Source organism: Sus scrofa, chromosome 11 (genome assembly GCF_054392235.1).
Source record: "Sus scrofa isolate SSC_HxYL_T2T_F1_AM1 chromosome 11, Sscrofa_HxYL_maternal_Yorkshire_Landrace_v2.0, whole genome shotgun sequence".
In the NCBI taxonomy this organism is placed as follows: Eukaryota; Metazoa; Chordata; class Mammalia; order Artiodactyla; family Suidae; genus Sus; species Sus scrofa.
This window is the reverse complement of record NC_139393.1, coordinates 54,709,147-54,730,406: the sequence shown is the minus strand read 5'-3', so window position 1 is coordinate 54,730,406 and position 21,260 is coordinate 54,709,147. Positions and strand designations below refer to the sequence as shown.

The 21,260-nt window shown below is 41.4% G+C and overlaps 1 protein-coding gene and 1 non-coding gene across 13 annotated transcripts in view; one reads left to right on the top strand and one right to left on the bottom strand.

Annotated features, from left to right (window-relative positions):
* The window catches only part of TBC1D4 (TBC1 domain family member 4), a 216,702-nt gene that overhangs the window by 51,753 nt on the left and 143,689 nt on the right, over positions 1–21,260 (top strand). The gene's annotated exons all lie outside the window — the stretch shown is intronic.
* LOC146398634 (U6 spliceosomal RNA) lies at positions 10,042–10,149 on the bottom strand. The gene has a single exon (XR_014820134.1). It is a non-coding gene; the product is annotated as a U6 spliceosomal RNA (small nuclear RNA).

Here is a 21,260-nt window from a genome sequence, read left to right as displayed (position 1 = left end):
AAGAGGCGGTATGCAAGGAATATATACACCACGGTAAGACAGGCACGATTTTTTCTGCTTCCTCCACTGTTTACTGTGTGTCCTTTACAGGCTTAGTCTTCAGTCTCAGTTTACTCATCCGTAAATGGAAGATGATAATACCAAACATAGGATGTGGTTATAAGGATATAGAAAGCATATCAGACTCAAAAACATCAGTGATCAGAGTTCCCGTCGTGGCTCAGTGGTTAACGAGCCTGACTAGCAACCATGAGGATGCGGTTCGATCCCTGGTCTTGCTCAGTGGGTTAAGGATCCAGTGTTGCTGTGAGCTGTGGTGTAGGTCACAGATGTGGCTTGGATCCCACGTTGCTGTGGCGTAGGCTGGCAGCTGTAGCTCTGATTCAACCTGTAGCCTGGGAACCTTCATATGGTGAAAGCGTGGCCCTAAAAAAAAAATGTATATATATATATATATATATTAGTGACCCTTTTCTGCTTCTGTACTTGAAATAGGTAATTTATGGTTTAATGACAACTTTTTAATTGCTTTCTCTTTGCCGTTTTTATGTTTATCTAAAAGTGGCTGTAGGAGTTCTCGCTGTGATGCAGTGGGTTAAGGATCCAGAGTTGCTGCACCTGTGGCGTAGGTCGCAGCTGTGGCTTGGATTTGATCCCTGGCCTGGGAACTTCCATATGCCACATGTACAGCCTATCGCCTGTCCTCCAAAACTGGCTATAAATGCCCACACCCTCCCCAGCCAAATTTCAGCTTCCCACGCAGGGCTAGCAGAGTGCTGGTCACTCTGTCCTCTTTATTATCCTTAGTGCTCTTCTCTGCCTCACCCGTGACATTGTTGACATTCTTACTTTGTCATGGGTTTTATTGTTTTGTCTGTTCAGGGCCACATTGGCTGCAGGAAACTGATGTTTGAGAAGCTGTGGTTTGAGCGAAGCTTGTAGTCATTGTCCCTCTCAGGTCCTGGGCCCGAGAACCTCCCCTGGGCAGGTGGCACACTTACACCTGTGTAAGCCACTAAGCACTTTGGCTTTCTCTAGGGATGCACAAGATCAGGAAGCCCTCTTCTTGGATGTTCCACACTTGATCCTGTCCCCTTAATGAGACAGGGCTGCAAGGGGCCCCTCTAGCCAAGAGGGAGGGCAGCCAAGGCAGCTAAGAGATGGAGGGCCCCTGGTTTCCGCTGTCAGTGAGGCCAATCCACACTGGCCTTTTCTGGTTAAACACAGAACCTGAGTGCTCTTTCTTTACTTATGCCAGTTTGAGTTGGGTTTCTGCCACTTTTCACCAGAGAGTATGGGATTTTCCTGGAATCCTTCTCTCTCCCACTCCAGCTGACTACACTTCACTCATGTAATAATAGGCTCTCTTCTAGCAAATAAAATTCTTCTATAAAGCCCATTCTTACCGTAGACTGAACTGATTTGCCCTTCTCTTCTCATAGGTCCCCTCAATACTGCTTTCTTAGTAGTTAACACGTTATTTTGAAATTGCTGTGCACACAAGTCTATGTTCTCTACTATATTCTGTTCCTGGAGTATACTAGTCTGAACCCTTTGTACCAGGCAGATTCAGGCTCATGGTAAATACTCCATAATTTGTTTAGTTATTTGTGTAATTCACTGAATGACAAAGGAGGGATTTGCCTACTGCTAACAACATGCAAATAGTTCCTTAATAAAGATCTTTGGTAACAAGAATGCAGCATCAGATTCCTTTTGTTTTTATCATTGCAGTTATTGCCTAACCCTGATCATTAAAGTAATGATGATCATTTAGAACATTTAGAAAATGTACCAAACATCTTCCTATAATGCTGCCACCCATATGCTTGGTAGACACATGACATCTGTTTCCTCAGAGTTCTCAAGACTGAAGATTGCATAGAAACAAAGCCAACACTCAGATTGCTCATAATAATTTGTGCATATTATTACTAGCTTCTGCAAATCCACTAGAAAATTCCATCCGTTATAATTTTTAGGCCATCTTTTATAATTGATTGTTTAGAAGTATTTAGGGAGTTCCCGTTGTGGCTCAGCAGGTTAAGGACCCGATGTTGTCTCTGTTAGGGTGTGGGTTTGCCCTGGCCCTGATCAGTGGGTTAAGGACCTGGTGTTGCTGTAAGCTTTGAAGTGGGTCGCAGATGTGGCTGGAATCCTGTGTTGCTGTGGCTGTGGCCTAACCCTCAGCAGCAGCTCTGATTCGAACCCTAGCCTGGGAACTTCCATTTGCTGCAGGTGTGGCTGTAAAAAAAAAAACAAAAACAAACAAAAAAAACAAAACAGGAAAGCTGCTCGAAAGCCCATTACAACCTCATTTTCCTTTTAGTCTCTCTGGGACACCCCAGGAATTAGCTTAGCTTGAGATTTCCTCAGATGTTCATTTGTTCCAGGAGCTGAGTTTGAGTTCAGCTTTTTATTATTATTATTATTATTTTTTTTCATCTTTTTTTTTTTGTCTTTTCAGGCCTACACTCACAGCATATGGAGGTTCCCAGGCTAGGGGTTGAATCAGAGCTGTAGCCACCAGCCTACACCACAGCCACAGTTGACGCGGGATCCCAACCACATCTGTGACCTACACCACAGCTCACGGCAACACTGGATCCTTAACCCACTGAGCAAGGCCAGGGATCAAAAACCCGAAACGTCATGGTTCCTAGTCGGATTCGTTAACCAATGAGCCACCCCGGGGACTCCTGAGTTCAGCTTATTTTAAACTACGAGGCATTGGTTCACCTTGCTTTTGAATGAGAATTAGCAAGGATTTTGTCAGTCACAGCGGTGGCATTGAGGGGAGCAGTGTGGGAGGGCAGATTTGAGCCAACACCCCCAGGGATGGAGCCGCTCTGGCCTTGTAAAAGGGAGGTGTGGGTGGGGAGAGGGGGCGGTGCTCAGCCAGAGGGGCCCTCGTTGCCCAGAAAAAGGCCTTCAGGGGGAGCACGTGTTCACATCCACCCAGATCAAATGGAAAATAAAGGAATGGAAGATTCAAAACAGAAACGGCCATCTGTGTGTATCATAAACATTTGGTAAATTGTGATTTCTCCATCTGTCCCCTGAGGAGCTGGGTACTAAACTGGTGTAACAACAACACTTAACAAGAAAAACGCTTGTGATGACCTCTTTCTCAGTTATGCCATTTTTCCAATTCTGCTTCCTAGACTCAGGTGGTGACTCCTTAATTATGTCTGGAAAGAAGATGGGGCAACATGAAAGAAAAGAGAGTTTAGAGTGTGTGCTTAGGGTAAGGTGAGGGAGCAACGTCGACTCTTGAAGAACGCTTTATTTAATTTAAAATTTATAAAATGAGGAGTTCCCATTGTGGCTCAGTGGAAATGAATCTGATTAGTATCCATGAGGACGCAGGTTTGATCCCTGGCCTCACTTAGTGGGTTAAGGATCTGGCATTGCCATGAGCTGTGGTGTAGGTCACAGACGAGGCTCAGATCCTGAGTTGCCGTGGTTGTGGCGTAGGCTGGCAGCTGTAGCTCCTATTCGATCCCTAGCCTGGGAACTTCTGTATACTTTGAGTGCTGCCCTAAAAAGCAAAAAAAAAAAACCCAAAAAAACAAAAAACCCCACAAAATCCCATTTATTTAATTGTGAAGCAATGACACAATGCAAATTTAAACTCCATTTTTCAGAATAGAGAGTGTTCAGCCTTTAAAGACAGGTATGTTTCATAGTGAGAAAGGAATGTTTTCCAACTTAAAGTGTAATTTTGTCATCTCTTTATCAGATTATAGGGTGAATTTTGTAATTTCCCGTTGCAGAGTAAGTCTGTGATGAGTTATAGCTGCAGATACTGTGAGAATGTTTTGTGTAAACTTTGGGATTCTCCACTGTCACATGCATTTATCATAATTTTCTTTTATCATGTTCACCAGAGGGCTCCCTACATATGATAATGAATAAATGGTCCTGCCAAGCTTGGAGAGTTAGAGTGAAATACTTTTCACCAATATTGCCCATTTTATATGAACTAAATTAGATCTCCTCCTTTTCTCTATGGGTATTTTTGGGAATACTTTATTGTATAGATTATAAAATTAATCTAAAAATCTTCATTCTATAAAAGTTCTTTAGGACTACGCTATGTTCTGAAGTCCTGTAGTTTCCAGAGTTTCTCTTTGCATTTCACAGTTGTTTTAGTCCTTTTGGGGGCTGCTCTAACAAAAATACTATAGACTGAGTGGCTTATAAATAGCAGAAATCTTCTTCTTGCAGTCGGGGGGCTGGTAAGTCCAAGGTCAAGGTGGTGACGGGTTCATTGTCTGCTGTTTCTTGGTTCATAGGTGGCTGTCTTCTTACTATAACCTCCATGGCAGAAGGGGCAAGGTTCTTTCTGGGGTCTCCGAGGGCACTAATCTCATTCATGAGGGCCCCACCCTCATGTCCCAGTCACCTCCCAGATACCAGCACACCGTGGGAGTGGGTTTCAACATATAAATTTGGAGGAGGCACCAATATTCGATCTATAGCAAGTATCTTAACATTTTCCCCTCATTTTTTCTGGCTTTCCCCAGATGTTTTCTTTTTTCTTTTGCTTTTTAGGGACAGTTATCCATAAATAGATTTTAAATGTATTTGGGGATCATTTAAATTGGTACCTTTGGAGTTCCTGTCGTGGCTCAGCAGTTAACAAACCTGATTAGTATCCATGAGGACTCGGGTTCCATCCCTGGCCTTGCTCAGTGGGTTGGGGATCTGGTGTTGCCATGAGCTGTGGTTTCGTTCAATGAGGCGTCTTGGATCCCGAGTTGCTGTGGCTGTGGTGTAGGCTGGCAGCTGCAGCTCCTATTCGGCCCTTAGCCTGGAAGTCTATATGCCACAAGTGGGGCCCTAAAAAGGAAAAAAAAAAAAAAAAAAAAAAAAGGACAAAAGAAAATTGATACCTTTAATTTTATTTTGTCAGAAATTTTCTTTTGAAGAAAAATTGTATAGACTTTCTCATCGGACAGAAGTATAAATGTCCGGGCCTGGACGTCCTATCAGAAAAGCACCACAGTTATCAAACTCCGAAGCCTTAGATGTCTAAGGTCAGACCAGAAGATCCTGAAAGCACTGGGTCAACCCTGGATCACTCTGTTTTATAAACACACCCTAGGAGTTTTTCCGCAATAGGACCTTGGCTTTATTAATTGAGCTGTGGAACTGGACTCTTCCTTGTGATTAGATGAAAATAGGATTTACCTTCAGTGATGGAGATTATAGAGGCAAAGTTTCCTTTATCTTGTCTGGACTGTTGATTTCCATATTGACTTACTTTATAGAGTAGGGTAAGACATTTATAAACATTTAACTTTGCTATGTTATCTGAAAGAAAAAAATCGTTAAGCATAAGGATGTGATAGATATGAAATATTAATGACAACTTAAAACACCCAATAAAGGGAGTTCCTGTTGTGGCGCGGCAGAAACAAATCCAAGTAATATCCATGAGGATGTGGGTTCAATTCCTGGCCTCGCTCAGTGGGTCGGGGATCCGGGGTTGCCTTGAGCTGTGGTGTAGGCTGCTGACTCGGCTTGGATCCTGAATGGATGTGGCTATGGTTTAGGCCGGCAGCTACAGCTCCGATTCGACCCCTAGCCTGGGAACTTCCATATGCCATGGGTGTGGCCCTAAAAAGTAAAATGAAAACACAAACAAACAAAAACACACACCCAGTATGAAATGTTAAAAGATCATGGTTTTTGATCATGATGCTTCATCGACTTCATGGATGCTTACTGTGGGATGTGGTATTGAATCTATTTGCTCTTCTCTCGTGCCATTTTCTTTAGGGGTGGGCGCGGGATAGAAATTCAGCACTTATCCAGTCATCTGTACAATTGGAGTATTTCTGTTTGACAGTCTGTCTCAATCTGCTTCAACTGTAGGAGAAAATGAAAGTAGCAGCTGATCTATTTGGATATGATTTTAAAAGCACCTTCGTATAAATAGTAGTCGGGTAAGTAGTGGCAACAGATATCTTTATCTTAATTTTATGGATGTGAAAGTAGCGTTTGTCTGAGACTTAAGTATCATCCTGAAGATCACACAGCAGCTCTAGTGACAGCATGGAAATTCGAACAGAGGATTCTTGCTTGGCTTGATTTTTTTCTTTCAAGAAATGATGTTCCCTCTACAATGGAGACTATTAATTTTATTTTGTTTATTTATTTATTTTGTCTTTTGTACTTTTTACAATCGGAGGTATAGCCGCCAGCCTACGCTACAGCCACAGCAACGCGGGATCCGAGCCGCGTCTGCAACCTACACCACAGCTCACGGCAATGCCGGATCCTTAACCCACTGAGCAAGGGCAGGGACCGAACCCGCAACCTCATGGTTCCTAGTCGGATTCGGTAACCACTGAGCCACGACGGGAACTGTGAGACTATTAGTTTTATAGAAGGATATTGACCTTCATAATATATTGCACTTGAGGGACTCTTTAAATAATCAGTTTTCATAAACATTGATATCTTGATTTATTGACATTTGATTCAAAGGGTGGTTTAATCCTGTTTATGTTGAAGTTTTGGAAGGCAGTGTTGATGGCATCATCAGTCTTGAGGTTTGTAGTGAAAGCGTGTTCCCTTTGTCCTGTAGTACCTCCCTCCCCCCTCAATCTGGCTTTTAAGATTGTTACCTGACGAAAGAAGTGGCCAGGAGATAGTGGTCAAAAACTGCTGAGGCAGGATGGTGGAGTTCTGGTGTGGCGTTTGTAATTGCCCTGTGGCTTTATTTGATTATTATTTTTATTTATTTATTTATTATTATTATTTTTTTTTTTTTTAGGGCTGCACCTGAGGCATATGGAGGTTTCCATTCTAGGAGTCGAATCGGAGCTGTAGCTGCCAGCCTACACTGCAGCCACAGCAACATGGGATCTGAGCCTCATCTGCTACCTACACCACAGCTCACGGCAATGCCAGATCCTTGACCCACTGAGCAAGGCCAGGGATTGAATCTGCAACCTCATGGTTCCTAGTCGGATATGTCAACCACTGAGCCACGACAGGAACTCCTGAGAGTTGCAATTTTTTTTTATCACCAAACAGATAATTTAAATGAGAGCGACGATTAAGAATATTTAATTGTCAAAATTTAATTGTCCTCAAACTTTTCAGTTTGCTTTATGTTTGCATCATTACAGCTTTTGATGTATCTGTTGGCCTTACTTTTTAGTAAGATGAAAAATGGGATTGGAAAATGAGTGTTGTCATTAAACAGAGTAAGAAATATTAGAGTTTATGTTTTGTGTACAGTTTTTGGAGAAACTGGCTTAAATTCTCAGGCACAGCGAAGTGGAACCAATTCATCATTGGTCATAAGGTGAAAAAAACAAAATTAGACATTTATAGCGAGTAGCAAGAGGGAGTCTGCCAAAGGAGAGCTGGCATTTGAAGAGGATGGGTCTTTTTTTAGCAGTCTGGAACACAGGTATCCCTAATTAACTAAACATACTTTATCCACACCTAAGACCTAAATAGATTTGTACAGTCAGGGGTGTTTGTATGTAAAAAAAAATTTTTTAATTGAAGTACAGTTGATATACAACATTATATGTGTTATAGGTGTATAACATAGGATTCAGTATTTTTAAAGGTCGTACTCCATTTATAGTTGTCATAAAATATTGGCTGTATTTTCTGTGTTGTACTATATAGCCTTGTAACTTATTTTATGCATAATAGCCTGTACCTCTTAATTCCTCACCCCTTTATTACCCCTTCTCGATTCCTTCTCCCTACTGGTAGCCAGTAGTTTTCTGTATCTATGAACCTGTTTCTTTTACGTTATATTCACTAGTTTGTTTTAACTTTTATTTTTACATTTTTTTATTTTTTGTTTTTTTTTTTTTAGGGCTGCACCCACGGCACATGGAGGTTTTCAGGCTAGGGGTCGAATCGGAGCTACAGCTGCCAGCCTATGCCACTGCCACAGCAATGCCAGATCGGAGCTGCGTCTTCGACCTATACCACAGCTCTAGGCATGCTGGATCCTTAACCCACTGAGCGAGGTCAGGGATCAAACCCGCAACCTCATGGTTCCCAGTCAGATTTGTTTCTGCTGCGCCACAACAGGAACTCCTGTTTTATTTTTTAGATTCCACATGTAAATGATGTCATACAGTATCTGTCTTTCTCTGTCTTATTTCACTGAGCATAATACTTTCCAAGTTCATCTATGTTGTTGCAAATGGCAAAATGCCATTCTTTTTTATAGCTGAGTGGTATTCCATTATATACACACACACATATGATATGCCACGTCTTTATCCGTTCATCTGTTGTTAGATACTTAATTTGATACCATATCTTGGTGATTGTAAATAATGCTGCTGTGGACATTGGGGTGCATGTATCTTTTCAAAATAGTGTTTTCATTTTTTTTTTTTTTTTAGATATGTACAGAAGAGTGGAGTTGCTGGGTCAAATGTAGTTCTATTTTTGGTTTTTCACTGTGGTTGCACCAATTTACATTCCAAATAGCAGTGTGTGAGGATTCCCTTGTCTGCACAGCCTCACCAGCGTTATTTGTGTTCTTTCTGTGTACTGGTAAATGATGAACCTGTGAAGGAATGTGAAGATGCATGCATATCTGCTATTTTGCACCCATGACCTTTGATGGACATGACTATCAATATGAGTAAATGTCATGACTCTTTGCATCATTTTCTTCTATGTTTATGCATTTATACCTGCATACATGTTTCTATGCATCCATACACATGCAAAGGCACAAAATGCTAAGTTTGAGCAAATTGCCATTGTGATATTCCTTGACACTCATAAACTATGAATAGGGTCCTGATGTCTATTACAGGCTTCACTCTTTTTCTAGCAGGTAACTATTTTGATATCAAAGCATTACGTGGGAGTTCTCTTGTGGTGCAGTGGGTTAAGCACTCCGTGCTGTCACTGCAGTGGCTTGGGTTGCTGCTGTGGCATGGGTTCGATCCCTGGCCCAGGAATTTCCTCATGCTGTGGGCATGGCAAAAATAAAAATAAAAATATTAAAAATAAAAAAAAAAAAAACCAACATAGCACGATGGTTTTACTTTCTCATCGATGCCTAAGAGTGAAAAACCGAACAAAAAAAACTTCTTACAGAGTTCCCATTGTGGCTCAGAGGCTAATGAGCCCAACTAATATCCATGAGGAGGTAGGTTCGACCCCTTGCCTTACTCAGTGGGTTAAGGATCCAGTGTTGGTGTGAGCTGTGGTGTAGGCCAGCAGCTACAGCTCCGATTTGACCCCTAGCCTGGGAACCTCCATATGCCACAGGTGCGGCCCTAAAAAGACGCAAACAAACAAAACAAAACACAACAGCCTTTTCACAAAGCTGGGACTGTCAGCATGGGTGACTCTGTATAATTATAGTCTAGACGTGTGGTATGAGCAGTGTTGTGATGGGTGATTCAGCAGTGGCAGTTTCCACAGTTAATTTATTCTTATCTCCAGGATGCATGGATTTTTAGGTTGTGGGGCTCCCATCATCATTATGTCTCTGAAAGGTAGCAACTAAGGATCAAAGCTGTAGTGGTTGGAAATAGGGGAGCCATAAGAGATGTGTGGTGAAGAGGGTTTTAGCGTCAACTCGCCTTCTTCTTTTATCTCTCCCTCATCTGCCCTGTGGATGTTTGTGGCAAGCTTTGTTCCAAGAAGGCAAAGACTTTTGTAATAGTGCCTCAGAGGCTGTGTGAGTCCATTGCAGAATGGACAAAAAATCCAGGAAACTGTGTCTCCAGAATTACTTTGGAAGAAAATTGTTTCCCATTTGTCTATTATATTTGTGTTTCTGTTGTGTTCAGTCCCTGATTCTACACATACAGTGATTTAACTTCTTTTTTATATATATAGTGAGTTTAATTTTTTTTTCGTTATAGTTGGTTTACAGTGTCCTGTAAATTTTTTTCCTCTGTACAGCATGGTGACCCAGTTACACATACATATATAGATTCTTTTTTCTCACATTATCGTGCTTCATCAGAAGTGACTAGACATGGTTCTCAGTGCTACATGGCAGGATCTCATTGCTTATCCATTAAAAATATGGGATGCTTCATGAATTTGCATGTCATCCTTGCCTGGGGACCATTGCTAATCTTCTCTATATCGTTCCAATTTTAGTATATGTGCTGCCGAAGCGAGCACGTGATTTAGCTTCTAAGGGTATTGTTTTTCTTCATCAGAGTTCAATGAGACTATTACACATTCATTCCTGATTTTTTTGTTTTTATAGAAAAATCTAGTATAGATTCAGGTCAGCCAGCATCATACCAGTTTTCCAATACTTATATAAATTATTAAAAATAGTAAGGATAGAGGAGTTCCTGTCGTGGCTCGGTGGTTAACGAATCTGACTAGGAACCATGAGGTTGTGGCTTCGATCCCTGGCCTTGCTCAGTGGGTTAAGGATCTGGTGTTGCCGTGAACTGTGGTGTAGGTCACAGACACGGCTCGGATCCTGCGTTGCTGTGGCTGTGGTGTAGGCCGGCAGCTACAGCTCTGATTTGACGTCCATGTGCCGCAGAAGCGGCCCTAGAAATGGCAAAAAAGGCACACACACACAAAAAAGTAAGGATAGAGCAGAAATGCGCTGGAGGGGTATGCAAAGCATATGGTGGTTTCCCGGGTGAATGTTGACATTTTTTCCTTAGAAGTCTGATTTGGTGAATTTTCTTTTTTTTTTTTTTTTTTTTCCTCTTTTTAGGGCCACACCCATGGCATATGGAGCTTCCCAGGCTAGGGGTCACATTGGAGTGGTAGCCGCCAGCCTACACCACAGCCATAGCAATACCAGATCTGTGTCTGTGACCTATACCACTGTTCATAGCAACCCTGGATCCTTAACCCACTGAGCGAGGCCAGGGATGGAACCTGCATCCTCATGGATCCTACTCAGATTTCGTTTCCCCTGAGCCACGACGGGAACTCCCGAAGTCTGATTTGGTAGTTCACATCAGAATGGTAGAAAACAATTATCTGTTTGAGATCTGTCTCTAGATGAAAAACCTATTTTTTAATTGTTTACTTTTTTGGCTGCACCCACAGTACATGAAAATGCCTGGGCCAGGGACGGAACCCACACCACAGCAGCAGTCAAGCTATAGTGACAACACTGGGTCCTTAACCCACGGCACTGCAAGGCAACTCCTAGATGAAGCATTTATACTCTAATGTGAGAACTTCGCTTGCCTTATTCCTTGCCCCCCCCCACCCCAACAAACTGTAATAAACAAACCCCATGGCTCAGAGGCACTCCATTAGTAGGGAGCCTGCATTTTAACATCCCCTGTGAGTTTTTATACCTAGAGAGAACATCAGGTATTAAAAACTAGGTTTTATCTTATTTAATACCAATACTAATGCTTCCTGACTTCATTTTTATGGTTCATGCTCTTGTGGTCTATTCCTTATTTCAGCTCCTCTTCTTACGACTACACTTGTAGGGGAGGGTTTCCCAAGGTGCATGAGGAATGGATTCATAGTTTACAAAATTAATTATTAGGAGAAAAATAATCTAGCATTTTCTCTTTGCTCTCTAAGCACCATAGCACAGAGAACATGTAAAGCCTTTTCACTTAAAGAGCGAATAAAGCACTGGTGCAAATTCTGTCGTGGTGCAAAGAGGAGTGAGAGCAGTGGTCCTAAGCCCTTAGGTGATCTCGATGTTTGTGAACAACTGAAGAGAGAGAATGTCGGACCAAGGGGAAGGGGCCAGTGAGGTCTAAATATAGAAGGCAGCGTCAAGCTTCAAGATGGGGTGACACTGAAGGGCTGCTGTGTGGAAGTTCTGTTTTAATAATGTTGCCAGACACGAGCCTCACAGTCAGCGCTTTGCAGATGTGCGCTCTTTCTACTTCCGTTGAGAGATGTTTGATTTGGGGATGTTTTCCCCTTCACATAGTTTTTGCACATCCAACGCCTTTTGTGGTTATTACCAGACATTGGGTTGAGCAAGACTGCTTTCCAAGCCTGTGTAGATGTTTGCCCCATCAAGTAAGAAGTTGAGCCAGTGGCTGAGTAGTTCCTGGAATCTCCTACCAGTATTGCTAGGAAATGAGTTTAAATTTGGAGTGAAGGCGACGCGTTATTTGATTTACGTGCATTTATCTTAACATATCTAGGATCATATGGCTGGCAGTAACCAATACCAAAAGTTTAACCTCCTAAGTTACTAGGTTGTAAGCACACGTCCTGTGCAATGGCTTAGTAATAGGAATCAATTCACTGTATTAGTTTTGAAAAAATGATCTGCCTGAAGCATTATCTAAAATGATTCAAAAACAGCTGTTTATTAAGTGACTATTTTCTTGGATCTCTTCTTCATTCACAATTTAAAAAATTAATTTATATCGAGAGAGAATAAAAGTTGTGGCATAAAAATAGACCAAAGACCTCCCCCAAAGGAATTAGGCCTTAAAATGGGGACTAAACAGAAGTAGCTGTGGATTCATAGAACGTGCAAGTTTTTGTTTACGGCCTCATCAGGGTTTTCCCTGATGAAGTGTCTAGAATCCATAGAGTAAACAGTCCCTGGAATTTCTTTTCTCTTTCTTTTTAGGGCTGCACCTGCTGCATACGGAAGTTCTCAGGCTAGGGGTCAGATTGGATCTACAGCTGCTGGCCTGTGCCACAGTCACAGCAACACAGGATCTGAGCCACGTCTGTGACCTACACCACAGCACATGGCAACAACAGATCCTTAACCCACTGAGCGAGGCCAGGGGTCAGACCTGCATCCTCACGGATACTTGTCGGATTCGTTTCTGCTGCACCACCACGGGGACTCCCTAGTGTCTGGAGTTGATTGATGTCTTCACCTGCCTGGTTATTCAGTCTCTTCCTTTCCTTTTACAGCTTTACTTGCCTTTTTATTTATTTATTTTTTCAATTTGAAAAGAAAACCCTCTCTCTTTCATAAACTGTAACTTCTGTGGCAAGTTATTAGCCCTAACAAACTGCCTCTTGTTAAAAAAAAAAAAAAAACAGCGCTTCTCTGTATTTTTACTGCTCTATTAACCAGGGGGAAAATATGCATGTTATTATGCCACTTAATTTTGGAAATCAATTGTATGGAAATTTCCTGAGGTATTTTCCTAAAACTTGCCAATTAGCTTTAAAAAGAAAAGAAGTACTTAAATATAGAGATATCTATATAAATGAGACGTTAATGTAGATATATTACAATAAAAATGTAGAAAATGTTCTGTTGACTCAGGGCAGATGCCAGTTCTTTTTTAGTTCTAGTTTGTGATTATTACTTTGGGCTCATGTGTTTAGTTTCCAATTTAGGGTGGTGTTGCTTTTCGAAACTCTGCCCCCCCACCAACCCCCCAATTACCTCTGGTTTTATGCCATTATAATACATTTTCTCTGTCAACTGGGTCATTTCGCCTAACTAGTAGGGAATGTAACTCTAAAATTGGCCTGCTTTTTTGAAGTATAATTTGAGTAAAAACTATAAGTAACTTAAAGGAAAACTGTAAACAGATGGTGGCTAGACATGCAAACGAATGGAAAATTAAAGCAAAAATTCATTTTAAAATCCACAAATAGCTGATGCTTGATTGAACTCTGTTTTGCTTGTATGGACAAATTATCAGATTAACGATCTCCTATTCTGTGACATTTAGAAATGCATTGAAGAGCTCCCTCTCTTTATTTTTATTAGAAAAAAAGTATTTTTTATGACTGTTTTATTGAAAGACACATTACATTGTTGTTGCCTTTAACATAAATGCCCAGAAAGGTCCTTGTCACACTCTTTCTGGCACATTTATAAAAGGTAATTTAATAAATGTGTAACAGAAGTACCATTTTTTTTTAAAGACAGATTTAAATATTGGGAAGGATTGAATTTTTGAAAGAATTTTCTGTGATAATGAAAAATTCATAGTGGAAATTTTCAGTATTTTCACACGAACTTCTGATTTTCTTCTTATCCACAATTAATTAACTTTCCATTTGAAATGATTGATGAACCCTTGCTTGACAAAAAGGTAATTTGCTCATCAAAGGATATTTTAAGATGGAGATAAATGAAATAGTAGTTGCGGTTGGTTGTTAATGGATTCTTATCTTGGTTATGAGAAAGGACACTAATATCATCATACAGCTGTCCCAGCAGCAGTGGCTTTCTGAATTCAGGCCTGAATTAATATTATTATTTTTTTTCTTAACACTTTTTCAGATAGCATCCCAGAGACCTCTGTGAGATCAGGGGACGGATGGACTCATCTTTGCTCAGTAGTTCAAATGTACATCAGCAGTATTAACCCCCTAAAATTAGGTCCATGTGGAGTTCCCTTGTGGCACGGTGGGTTAAGGATCTGGTGTGGTTGCAGCAGCTCAGGTTGCTGCTGTGGCTCATGTTCAATCCCTGGCCCGGGAACTTACACATGCCGCAGTGTGGCCAAAATAAAATAAAGTCCATGTATATTACAACAGGTGGCCTTATAAACAGTCCTTAGTTCACTAAATGTGCATTTTAGTGCACAGTCTTTGTACCTCAGGTACCTTTAATGGGGGTGAGGGAAGAAAATGTCTTTGTAGGACATTTGATGAAATGGAAGAACGAAGACCATAAGTGATTGATTTATCCCAATGTCAGTGATGAAGCAAAGTCCCAATAGTTAACTTTAGAACAAATATGTATCTTTTATAGATTTAGAATACGGTTCTCTTTTGCTAAAAAAGTCGCTTTCAAAGTCCCTCCTTGTTCTTTTAAACTTTTTTGCTTGTTTTTTAATATTAAAGGAAATGAGGCACATTTTTTAAAGCCCCAAATTGTTTTACTGAAAACAAGATTTATTAGAGAAGTTATCTTTGTCTAGTCTGTCCTATGCTTGCTCATACCATGTTTTTCTTCCAAGACTCACACAACCAAGGGAATAGCCCTCAGTGCTCCTTTGAAGTGTAATTGTTCCTAGAAAAAAATAATTATTCTGCAGTCCTTGTTATAGAACATTTTGTAACAGGAAAGCTTGTATAAATATACTCCAAAGAGCTATTTAGTAACAGGGTTTCCAATTCAACAAGCAACACCTGAGGACTCCATAGCAGACCCTCTGGTTGCAAGGGTGACCAGGACCCAACTCTTAGTCACAAGCACTTTTTTGAACTCAGTTGGAGGTGATCCCGCAGTTAGGAAGAGGGGAAGCGGGGTCAGAGAGACCAAAACCAACCAGAGTGGTGAGTCCAAGGACGAAATCGGAGCTGACCAAAAAAAGGGTCGGAAAAGGCTTTGTGAAGCAAGTGATTTGTTTTATTGTCTCGGGTCCGAAATGCAGTTTGTGCCATTGCGAGATGTGCAGAATGCTTGTGCCCTGCTGGTGTCCTGCAGCTGTTCCTCTGGCTCATCTCTTTCCTGAAAGAAACTTGGAAAGCCAGTGTGGCAGGGCTGCCAAGATTTTCTTGGTGCTTCATTTTGCATATGTGGATAGGGTTTCTGTTGATAAGTAAATATGCAAATTTTGAATGAAGGGTGATACTTTTGTTGATTGTCAGAATGTCTTAAGCTCTTCATAATAACCGCGTGTGCCACTGTGCTTCAGTCGTTCCTGCTTTAAATAACTGCTTTGCATTTTGAATTCACTCAAGTTCCGTGTTCTAAAGGCCTGGTTCCACTCTCATAATGTGCTCTGTTTCTTCTGGAGAAGTTGTTCACTCCTTCTTCCTGAACAGTTTCCTGCTTTTATGTTTTCTTCTTCCCTTCCTTGTCCCCATGGCATCTGCGTACTTTATACTCTATCAGGCATAACTCGTTACCTTGTAGCTGGGTGGGACACAAAAGGATCTCACCAGCCACAACTGTGTGGGGTTATTTGTCAGCCTTTGTTAAGTTCTGATTGTGCCCCAGGAAACTTTAATAGCAATCTGGTTAGGATTCCTGCTTCCCTGCTTGAAAATGGAGGTATCTGCCTTTCCCATTGTTTTAAGCACTTGTAGATTTCTTACTTGCCTCTCCGGATCCCTGTGGATACTCAGGTAGTTTCAGACTTTAGAAGGAAAATGTAGATTTTGTTGATTATGTATTGAAGCGGCACTCTAAAAAATTCAAACCTTTTAAAATCCAAAACTGAAAAGAATGCATATGTGTGTGTGTATTTATATATGTGTATTTATACACACACACACACACACATATATACATATATATATATATATATATATGCTTAACTGGATCACTTTGCTGTACAGTAGAAATGGACAGAACTTGTAAATCAACTACAATCAAAAATTTTTTTAAAAAATCCCAAACTGGAATTCCCTTGGGGAGTAGCAGATTAATGATGTGGCATTGTTGCTCTACTGACTGGGGTCGCTGTAGCAGTGCCGGTTGGATCCCTGGCCTGGGAACTTCCGCATGCCATGGACTGTGCCAAAAAAAGCAACAACAAAATGCCAAACTTCTGCAAACTCCAGACTTAGCATTTACATACCATATATTTGACCACATTCACCGCTCTCTGAATTTGCCAGGGCCATGTCGTCGGAAGGCCACCTGCAGTCGGTGAGGAGTGGCAGCCCTCATTCACTGGAACTTCTCTGGGGTCAAGTGTCTTTTAAATAAGAGAAGTCCCCTTTCCATTTTGTTTTTGGTTCTTCTGTCCAGCACTCCTCCCCTACTCCTTCCTTAGGAATTTTCCACATCCAGGTTCTTTGGCCTTCTCTGGCCTGTCCTCTTTCTGCTAAAATGTGTTACTGGGCATTCTTCAAATATATCTTCTCCTCTTCTCTTTGTGTTTGTTATTGCAGTTTTCTTTCCACTTCTGCACACTGAGATCCGGCTCTTCCTTTAAAATCTGGCAAAAATGCCTCTTCCTGCTTGAGGCCTTCTGATCCTTCCAGAAAATGTCATCTCTGCTAGTGTCATAATGGTGTTTTCATGCTTATCCTGTTTGATATTCTGTGGTTATTTGTATGTATCTTATTACCCCTGAGGAGAGCCACTATATCATATAATTTATTTTTACATTCTCTATAGCATGTGGTCTGGTACCATGCATGTGGTAAGTACTTAGTAAAGATTTTTGGATTCAGTGAACTTTTTTTTTTCTTTTTAGGGCCACATCCATGGCATGTGGAAGTTCCCAGGTTAGGGGTTGAATCGGAGCTGTAGCTGCTGGCCTACACCACAGCCACAGCCAGATCCAAGCCACGTCTGTGACCTACATCACAGCTCATGGCAACGCCAGATCCTTAACCCACTGAGCGAGGCCAGGGATCGAACCCACATCCTCGTGGATGCTAGTTGGATTTGTTTCCACTGTGCCACAATGGGAACTCCTGGATTCAGTGGAAATTTTTGAGTTCAGAAATGTTACACCACTCCTAAAGGTGGTGATGACTGGGAAACCATAGTTACTGTTTATGAAGCTGGCTTCTGTCTCAGTCTTTAGCAGACTGTTAATTGTTATAAACCCTTTTATTACCATGTGGTTCTCATTCATTTCCTATTGCAGTGTAAGAAACACATCTATTAGAGTACTTGGAAAAATATTTTTCCTCATTTAATATTACTTTTAATGGCTTTTCCCATAAAACTTATGGGTATGCTTAATCTGAACTTAGATATCTGCTTTCTTTAAATCTATTTTTTTTTCTTAAAGCTGGTAATAGACTACTAACACTAAAAAGTTGGTAAAATCTGAGCTCTTAGCTAGATTCATGCATTTTTAGGTAGTAATCCAAGGAATCGGGTGTAAAAATGTTGCAAAATCTTCAGCAGTTTTTTTTTTTTTTTTTCCTTCTCCAGCACTGGACTGGGAAGATAGCAGAACTGTAAAGAGGCCAGATGATTTCTTATAAACACCTCTTAGATTGCAACAGAACTGGACTAGCAAAAGAAGCTCTGGCCAAGCTTTCTTAAGCAATTACCTGAGGGAATTGTACAATTAGTTGCATAGTAAAGGGGTTCCTTAGATAAAGGTCATATTCAGACTTGAATTACTGTAAAAGTGCCTTGAATTATGTACAGTTATAATATCCATTTGTGCTTGTGCGAGGGGTGAGGGGGGAAGAGGGGGAGGGAAGAAGGGAGGGAGGAAGGAGGAGACAGAGAGGGAGAGAGAAGAGAGCCTGATATGTGTGCCCTGGAGCTTGGGGAACAGAGGGGGTTGTGTATCAGTGATGCCAGAGAAATCTAAAGGGGAAGAAGCTGGCTGATGCAGCCAACAGTAAAGAGTAGAGGATGGTGGGTGAGAAGTGACCGTTTTTGTTTTCCCACTGAGAGTGGGCCAGAGGTATTCTGTGGAATTGTCAGTGACCATTCAGAGACGGTCCATTGATGCTTGCGAAGGCTGGAGCAGAGAGCCCACCTGTGAGTGGAGCAGTCACCTCTGGGCATCTGAATGGCGAACCAATGCAGGTTGGTAGGGACGTTAGGACTTTCTCTGCCAGATTACCTCCCTAAAGGGAGTCAGAAGAAACCACTCATCAGCCAGTAGGGGGTGCTAGGGAGATCTGTTGGTCAACTGAAGAGAGACGCTGTAGGCTTGAGCTGGGGAAGGTGACTCCCTCCTTTTTTTTTTAGCTTTTTACGGCTGCACCAGAGGAATATGGAGGTTCCCAGGCTAAGGGTCCAATTGCAGCTACAGCTGCTGGCCTACATCACAACTACAGTTACGTAGGATCTGAGCCTCCTCTGCAACCTACACCACCGCTCACAGCAATGCCGGATCCTTAACCCACTGAGGGAGGCCAGGGATTGAACCCACAACCTCATGGTTCCTAGTCTGATTCGTTTCCACTGTGCCACATGGGAACTCCTGACTCCCTACTTTTGAATGAAGTCCAGAATTTGGTTTTTCTGTGAACTGGGTATTTAATTACTGAGATGAGACTATTTTAGGGATTTTTTTTTTTTTTTTTTTTTTTTATCCGACAACACCTGCCACACAACTGTGAGACTTCTCTTGGATTTAAATCGAGAGGAAGATTTCGCCTGGCAGAAGAGGTTTACAGGGGTGCTTGGGAAGGGGAAAAACGTTGCTTTATGCCCTTTGTGTATTGCATCTTCAGTGTCCTGGGTCTTATTTCTTCTCTCCTAGCTCTTAAGCTCCTGGAGTGTGAGACCTTGGAAATTAGAGGGAGATGGTGTCTTAGTCCTTGGGTTGTAGTCATTCTCGTAAATCTTAAAGACACATATGTACTGAATGCAGATTTGTTTATGAGATTAAGCAAAATGGGACCTTGAATTAAAAAGCAAAAGAGGACAGTGATTACTTTTTTAAAAGAAACTTTACATTTTAGAATAGTTTTAGATTTACAGAAAAGTGACAGAGGTAGTACAGAGTTCCCACTTATCCCATGCCCAGCTCTCCCCACTGTTCACATGTTACTTTAGGATGGTGTACTTGTCACTACGAAGGAAGCAGTGCTTGCTTTTTATCTGTGCAAATTCTACTTATTACAATATGAGAAAATAAAGGAAAACATGCTATAGTATTTATTTCACAAAGTAGCCGTTTAGATTTGTGGATCAAGGTTTTATACTGAGTATTTGTCAAACTTCTCCATGAGTTTGCTTTCTGCAATTAATGTGCCTCTTAATTTCAGTTATAAATCAAAGTGTATTACAAAATCCCTACTGAGTCATATCACAAAGTCCCTTGACCCTTGACAAAGCTTTTCTGTAAAATGGTTGAGGAGGAACTTGACATTTAAGTGAGCCGTTGTTTTCTTTTCTTTCTTTCTTTTTTTCTTTTTTCTTTTCTTTTTTTTTTTTTTTTTTTGTCTTTTTGCCTTTTCTAAAGCTGCACGCACGGCGTATGGAGGTTCCCAGGCTAGGGGTCGAATCGGAGCTGTAGCCACCGGCCTGCACCACAGCCATAGCAATGTGGGGTCTGAGCAGTGTCTGCAACCTACACCACAGCTCACGGCAACGCCGGATCCTTAACCCACTGAGCAAGGCCAGGGATGGAACTGGAAACCTCATGGTTCCTAGTTGGATTCGTTAACCATTGAGCCACGACAAGTGCTTTTTTTTTTTAAGCTGTCGTTTTCTTTATTCTGTGATGGAGGGCTTCATGTTGTTGCCAGAAATAACACACATTAAAAGTTAAGATTATTTTCGGTTCATATGCTTTTGTACCAAACTGTAAACTATCAGGAGGTGATCAAATGAAACTTTTTCACCCAAGATGTTTTCTTCCTTCTATAGTCCAGCCATTATACCTGGATCCAAGCAAATTGTGTGGTCTTCCTCACAAAATAATCAGAAAGAAAAAGTCAGTTAATGTAAGAAAGATATTGAAAAGCCAAAGTCTAAAATAAATTTACGAGTTCCCATGTGGCTCAGCAGTGACGAGCCTGACTAGTATCCAAGAGGATGTGAGTTTGATCCCTGGCCTCGCTCAGTGGGTTAAGGACCTGGCGTTGCTGTGGCTGTGGTGTAGGCTGGCAGTTGCAGCTCCAATTTGACCCCTAGCCTGGCAATTTCCATGTGTCGTATCTATGGCCCTAAAATAAATAAATTAATTAAATTAAATAAATTCAGGCCACAGCATCAATTTTGTATTAATAATGTGATGCTTGCTTCACTGTCAGAACCGCATTTGGTGGTCTGTTATTTGAGTTTATGTGTTCATAAGCACAGTTTAAAGCATAAAGATAAACAAAGCTGAGGCTAGAAGTATTCACAAATGGTATCCTATGTAAACATGGCTGGATTAACTTTTTTTTGGGCGGCAGATAAATTCATGACCTGTAATGGAAATTTCATCAATGCAGTGTTTTTTCTAGTGCTGCCCGTTCTCAGCAGTGTTGTAGTCACTGGGACTCTTTTTACATCATACCTTCTGTCAGTGCTGTGAATGTCTGTGATTGGCTGTCTTATGTCACGCCAGACTCAGTGTGTCTGAAACCAGTTCATCCCTTAAAGTCATGATTGTTTCTCCTGCCATCCCCCTTTAATTCATGGTAGTAATTCAGTGACTGCTTCTCAAGCCTCGTACTTTACCTTATATTTTCTTTCTTTCCACCCTTGCATTCCTTCTTCACATTTGGACTTTGATTTTTTTTTTTTTTTTGGTCTTTTTAGGGCCATGCCAGCAGCATATGGAGGTTCTCAGGCTAGGACTCCAATTGGAGCTGTAGTTGAGGGCCTACACCACAGCCATGCCAGATCTGAGCCATGCCTGTAACCTAGAATTTGGCCAGGGATTGAACCCACATCCTTGTGGAAACTGGTCAGATTTGTTACCATTGAGCCACAATGGGAACTCCTGGATGGTTTTTGTATGCACTTCTTCCTTTCC